This window comes from Pteropus medius, unplaced genomic scaffold, assembly GCF_902729225.1.
Source record: "Pteropus medius unplaced genomic scaffold, Ma_sr-lr_union100, whole genome shotgun sequence".
NCBI lineage: Eukaryota > Metazoa > Chordata > Mammalia > Chiroptera > Pteropodidae > Pteropus > Pteropus medius.
In genome coordinates, this window is record NW_024347867.1 from 2,094,662 (window position 1) to 2,101,786 (window position 7,125).

General features: G+C 34.3%; 1 pseudogene; it reads right to left on the bottom strand.

Moving 5' to 3' along the window:
• Nucleotides 1-2,347: 2,347 nt before the first annotated feature.
• Nucleotides 2,348-2,466, bottom strand: LOC120615842 (uncharacterized; annotated as a pseudogene).
• Between the last annotated feature and the right edge of the window lie 4,659 nt (nt 2,467-7,125).

Genomic DNA, 7,125 nt, shown 5'->3' on the forward strand with positions numbered 1-7,125 from the left:
CTGATTAACAGGAGACAATGTGTTCGAATGTATTAACTTTTAACATTATATGCTTGGGGCATCACAGGAAAAAAAGCGAATACTCAAAAAATTGGTGAGATTTGACAGCTTATGTATTGTCCTATAGAGGAAAGGGAGGGGGGTTGCAGGCAACTTAGAAAGGAGGAAGTGATTTTTAGGAAAGAGGAACGGGCCCTTAGAGGAATGGATGGAGGCCAAGATAGTTTGTGACAAAGTCTGTCTGGGTGTGGTGTCGACTTCTAGTCTCTACTCCTGTGATAAGAGTTGATCTTTGCTGGTGGATGAAACTCCAGGGGAGGGGACTAATGACAAGTGAGCTCCTTTTGGAGGATCTGTCTTGAGGCAGATAAGGGAAGGTGAGAGAAAGCCTTTTTTTTTTTTTTTTTTGCCCTCCTAATTGTTCAGAATTTAGCTTACTGCTCACATGTCATTTAATCAGAGAGAAGCCTCCCTGACTACCTTTTTCTCCTGTTCTGTCTTATTTTCTTTGCAGCATTGATCACAATTGGAAATTCTTTATTTATCGGTCAAATTGTTTATTATCTTCTTCCTCATCTGAATGAAACTTCGGGAGATCAGGATGCTTGCCTAACATTGTTCACCTCCATATCCCTTGTGCTCAGAAGTGTTCCTGGCACGTAGTAGGCACTCAATTAATAACGATTGTGTGAATGAATGAAGAGAGAACTTTTCTAACTACAATTCTAAGCTCGCAGTTACAGACAATGACAACTGTATCACTTCACCCCCAGCATTCAAGTCTTTTTACATTAAATTTTTAAACTAATCACTATGTCAGAAATTCTTAAATGTTATAACATGTATAACAAAGTGTGTCATAAAATTAAGGCAATACGGTATTTGGGGAGTCCAAACATATCAATTCAGTTTACTGAGCCTACTCTTTCAATTTGGTTCAACTCTTTCTGTTCAGTTTACTGGGTCTTTTGGGTTAATCCTATTAAGTGATTTATCTTTTTACATAAGTTAGAGAATAGAGAGAATAACAAATAATAATAAGGAAAGAAGAGGTGCCCCTTTTTAAATTTTAAGTCCCCAAATATACTGTTAAGTCTCTCTAATTCACTGAAGAAGAAAATAGCCTGGCTTTAAATAAGAGTGTGTGTCCCTGAGATGAATGAGCCAGTCATTTTTCTCTTTCTTATTAGAACAAATAAACAACAGCAGGGCAGAGAAGCACCGATCCTCCCTCTGTTTGGGGTATTTATTATGTATGTTTATGCATATCTACTATTCTCTTGATTACAGTGAAGTTGACCATTTCCCCATGTGAACGTTTAGAAGTTGTAAAATGTTTATTTATGCACTTTAGTTTTTAACAATTCATTTGTAAGTGAGCTTATCATATACAAAAATACTAATTTTTTTCTGTTACTGAAAAAAGCTCTTATTTTCTGAACTTGTTCTGTTTTCATAAAGTCCTAAGAACTTAGCCTTTTTGATTCTAGTTTTCATTAGAGAGCATTTAGAAACTTAGAAATGAATTTTGCCATTGCCATATTTTAAGTATATACTTTGGTGGCTGTCTGGGTTTTTCATACTTGAAATAAATCTGCCAAATCCATCTTGAAACATGTTCATCTCTAGAGAAAACAACTAGATAGGCATTATGCTTCATCTCTAGAATGAAATGTAGTTTTCTCCTGTAATAAGCAACTTTCATGGTATCTTATAGATGTTCTCCCCCAAAAAACTTTGATTCTTGAGGCTTTCACAGTTAGTTCTTGGCTTCTCTGGTTCAGTGAAACACTCATCCTTTGGCTGGTTCTCAATGATGTCAAACATTCAAACTTGAGCAAATGTGGGATTTCAGATAAAAAAAAAATTCTTTAATAAAAGAATTTAATTCATATATATATTCCTGGCTTTGAAACTTCAGGAAAATTATTGTACTGCTTGGGTGGCTGAAAAATTCTTGGCCCTGGGCATTTTAACTATAATTGCTCAGAAATGTACAACCTGTTACATCTTATCCTCTAACTACAGTAGTTTTCTCTATAATAACTGAACTATTCATACAGAACTCTGGATGCTGCCACGTTTTCAAAGTGCCTTTCTAGAACTAAATCAGATGATGTGAACGGAAAACTTACCACAGGAAAACATAAATAACCTCCTAAACTAATGATCATTTAAGCTTTAAAGTGTCTATTTATCTGATGTTTTCTGAGTTAGTATTTATTTCAGTTCTTTTTTATGTATGTCTTTTCTTTTCTTTTCTCTTTTAGGTGAGGTAACCCTTGGTTGACCTCACAGATTGCAAGGACCTTGTCCACTTACAATCCCTTATCTTTTTTATTTTTTACGCCTACAGCATCTGGTCTTCCTAGGTGGTCTCCCATCCGAGTACTAACCAGGTCCGACCCTGCTTAGCTTCCAAGATCGGACGGGATAGGGTTTGTTCAGAGTGGCATGGCCGTAGACTATGTAAGTCTTTAAGTTGCAAATTCTGATAGGAATTATATTGAGAAACTTTAGGAAAAATGGTAGAATTTTCACATGAGCCAGATGATTATTTTTTTCCCTTGTTAAATTGGTTTCACTTGTAAATTGAAACATTTGGATGCACTAGTCCTTAAGAATCATTACAACTCCAACATGTTACTCTTCTATTGCTCCATAGAGAAACGTATCCATGAATTAATATTCTAGTGGGTTATATTTAATATAGAAATCTGAATAAAGGGTCTGAACCTCACTGCTAAGTTCAAAGCTCAGCTCTGCCACTTACTAGATCTTGGGCAAGTTACTTCACTTCTCTGAATAGTTCTGCATTTGAAAAATGGAGCTAATAATAAGACTTAGGGTTATTAGGAAGATTAAGTAAACTAATACATGTGATATGTTTAGAGCAGTGACTGACACATAGTAATATTAGCTTTCATTTGTTCATTTTAGTGACAGGACAAATCTTTTTATTCTAAGGTTTGCTTGGAATTAATTATATTAAAAGTTATAACAAGGCTTTTTCTGGTTGTTTTACACATTACTAGCAAAGAGCATTTCTTTTAATTTTTTCAAGGGAATTCAAGAATTTCTTTATGCATTTACTTATTTTTTAATAAATATGGAATTATAGAGCTATTAAATGTCAGCATGTGATAGGACCTTAGAAACCATCCAACGCTGATGATTTTTTTTTCTTTTCCTTCATTTTGACAATGTTTAGTAAACAATTTCCTTCAATTCTATTGAGGTATAATTGACAATTGTATATACTTAAGGTATACATGGTTATTTGATATATGTATACATTCTGAAATGATTACCACACTAAGCTAATTAACACACAGTATCTCACATGGTTACTATTTTGTGTTTGTGTGATGAGAACACTTAAGATCTACTTCTTAAGTATCCAATACAGTACCATTGTTTTTCTATAAGACATTTTAATTTCAATCCATTTGAAAATATAACACATTAAACCAAGAGTAAAGACACTCTTATTTTTAATTCACTAAATGTATTTTTATTGGGATCAACTATCTTTATATACATGGCTTGATTTCTTGTATACATCATAATTTACTTTTTTAAAAAATAAAAATTACATATATTTAAGGTGCATAATGTAATGTTTATACATATACATAGTAAAATAATTACTACCGTCAAGCTAATTAACATACCTATCCATAGTTACATTTTGTGTGTGTTTATGTGGTGAGAGCTCCTGAAATCTACTCTCTTAACAAATTTCCAGCATACAAAAAAAGTATTATTAACTACAGTCATGCTGTACACTGGCTCTCTTATCTGTCCTACGTAACTGCAACTTTGTACCCTTGACCTACATCTTATTTTTCCCACCTCCCCACCCCAGTACAGTCACCATGCTGTACAGTAGATCCCCAAACTTATTTATCTTATAACTGAAAGTTTGTTTCCTTTGGCCAATACTTCCCCCTAACAGAAATTCTAGAGTCCCTTGAACATGATTCGAAGGTCATCCTCAAGGCTATGCAGGATGGCTGAGAAAAGATGAGCCTTTATGGTCTCTTATCTAATTTCGCCAGTATGGCTTTGCTTTCCTCTACTTTATATATTGCATTTCTTGATAAGAATTTAACTCAAATTTCCTCATTTGGCAGATGAAGAAACTGAGCCTTAGCAAGGTGAATTGATATACTCAGGGACACACAGCAGATGAATAGCAGACCAGACATAAAAACCAAGTTTCCTGACTGCGCAGTAGACCACATTCTACACCATGCTACCATGGACATTTCCAAACAGATGAAAATAAAAAATCAACAAACTCATAAACAACAATAGCAAAAACCCCCCACAGTATCTCTAGGAAATAACACCTCATTTTTGTCAAGCCAGATTTCTTCCACTTGATACAAGTAATAAAATTAAGCTAAGGGAATTAGAATTTAGAAGTTAAATAAGATACCAGAGACTGGGCCTTTAGATTGTTTTGTAAAATCTTCAGAGCCTTAATCAAATTTAACTTGCCTATCTATAGAAAAATGAATAATTGTTCTTTTAAAGGAAGAATCTCAAGGGCCAAATAATTCATATGTGTCAAGTATGAGATTCAGGAGCGAAAAAATTTCCTATGGCTCTAAAGCAAGCATTATAATTTGAGGTTTCCTGACAGTTTTATTTTATTTATTTATTTATTTATTTATTTATTTATTTATTTATTTATTGCTAGGAAAGAAATACTAACCTATCTTTTCCAGGCCAAATGCCAAGTTAGGCAATTACCCTTTGCCCACTTTCTTTCCTCAAGCTGTTTTAATTAGATAAGAACTCTGCCTTCATTTCCTTTTGTGAACTGAAGTGTTGCCACATGCCTTTCAACAACTGTTAATGCCCTAGTTTGCTGAATGCCTTTCCCTTCGGAAGGGAAAAGGTTTTGCCCTAAGTTCCTGGCTTTCTTCAGGGTATAAAATGCTTTCCAAGGAGCAGAGGGGCTAGGGGGAAAACTTTTCATGTTTCCCAATGCTAGATCTTTCAGCTTCAAGTCTGCCCAAAGAAGAATCAATAAGCCACACAGTCCCTGCCTGCCCCAGAGATATTTGGTAGATGTTAAGGAGAAAGCTTTAATAAAATGCTCAAGAAAGAATTAAGTAGATCAAAGTCTTGCAGTCAATCCTCCACCCTGCACCCTGTCCCTTAACTCCTTGAAAAACTGCCCAAAGAAACAATGGATCCATAAAGTCACAGAAGACAGGCAGTCTACTGACTTTCTCCATCTCATCAACAGCACGACTTTTCCACAGCAGCAGAATAGCAGTGCCCAGTGTCCACTGGAGCAAGACTTTGTACTCAGAAAGAGCTGAGTTCTAGTACTAACTATTCTACTTAACAGTGATGTTATTTTAAGCAACTTCTTGAAACCTCTTTCCTCAGGTTTAGATAGTTTTACACTTAAAATATCTTAGAGCTGTCCCATATCAGCAACTTCTTTATTATTTTTTATTTTTATTATTTTTAATGGCTACACAGCATTTCATTATATTAGCTGTACCCTTATTCAGCTATTGACAATCATTTAGGCTGCTTCCAGTTTCTTGCTCTGAGAAGCAATGCTGCGGTGCGGGTGAGTCATTGCACACATAGGAATAAGTCTGTGAGATTATAAGTGGAAGGGCTGAGTAAAAGGCTCTTTGTATCTGAAAGTTGGACTGATTGTGCCAAATTATTCTCCATGTGGTTGACCCTCTGTGCTCACACCCTGGACTGCTGTTTCCCTATGGATATCTTTGCTGAAAAAAGCATCTCATTGAAGTTTAATGTACATTGCTCTTATTGCCACGAAGGGTGAGCGTCCTTTCACAGGTTAAAGATCCATTTTTATTTCCTTTTCTATAACTGCTCAAATCTGTTGTCCATTTTCTCTTGGGTGTTGGCCTTCTTTATCAAAGTATAAGAACGGTTTATGTACCTGGAGATTAGTCCTTATCTGCTGTACCAATTGAAAATCACTCACACACACACATACACGCACACTTTTCTCTTTCAACTTTGTTTAGTTTTCCAAGCATTAAAAAAAAAAGAATTAAAAAAGAATTTTTTAATGGCTTTTGGGGTTTTATAATATTTAGAAATGTCTTCCTCACTCTGCAGTTAAAAAAATTAAAATCTTCCAATTTACTTCTGAATATTTTGTGACTTCATTTTTCACATTTACATGTTTGATCCATCTGAAATTTATTTTATTTATTTAAAGCTGTGAAGTAAGGATCTTATTTTATTTTATTTTTTATTTTATTACCTTATCATTTTATTTTATTTTACTGATTTTTCCAGATGACCATTTTGTTCCAGTGTCTTTTATTCAATAATATACATCAGTCTCCAACTAAATTTAGCCTAAATTTCTGTGCATATTTTAACACATTATTGGACTTTACACACTACTCTATTGACTTTTGGTCTGTTCTTATGCAAAAAAAAGTTTTAATAATTAGAATATTATAATATACTTTAATATCTAATAGGGTATCTATCTTCTAATTTTTCAAGACTTTTCTGGCTAATTTTGCTTCCTTACTTTTTCATACAATGAATCCACATATCTAGTCCCTCCCCCTCCAAAAAAATTTCATTAGTTTTTTTTGGGGGGGGAAAGAGGAGTGCATTAAATTTATAATATTTCTTAGGAAGACTATACATTTATAATGTTGAATCTTTTTATTTAAGAATATGATATGTCTTTCCATGTGACTATTTTTGTGTCCCTCATTAGAAGTTTGAACATATAGATGTCATTAAGTAGCGAGGATTTGAAGGATAATAATGGTACTTACCTCAAAGAGTTACTGTAAGGATAAACTGAAGATAATGGCTCTTAGTCTGCTCAACAAATATAATGTATGACAAATATACACTTTATTGCCATATCCTGAAGTATGTGTGACTAATCTAATAAGGTAAATCATTCTCACAATAACCTGAAATTTCCATGACTGTGACCCATTCTTGCTTCTACCCTGAAATAGAAACTATTTTCCATTCTACCCTGTACCCAGCTCACCTCTGGGACAGGTGTAGCAAGGTGACCAGAAGTCCCATGGAGAACATCTGTGACATTCTTGTTGGACGTAAGAGTTAAACAGGTTATGG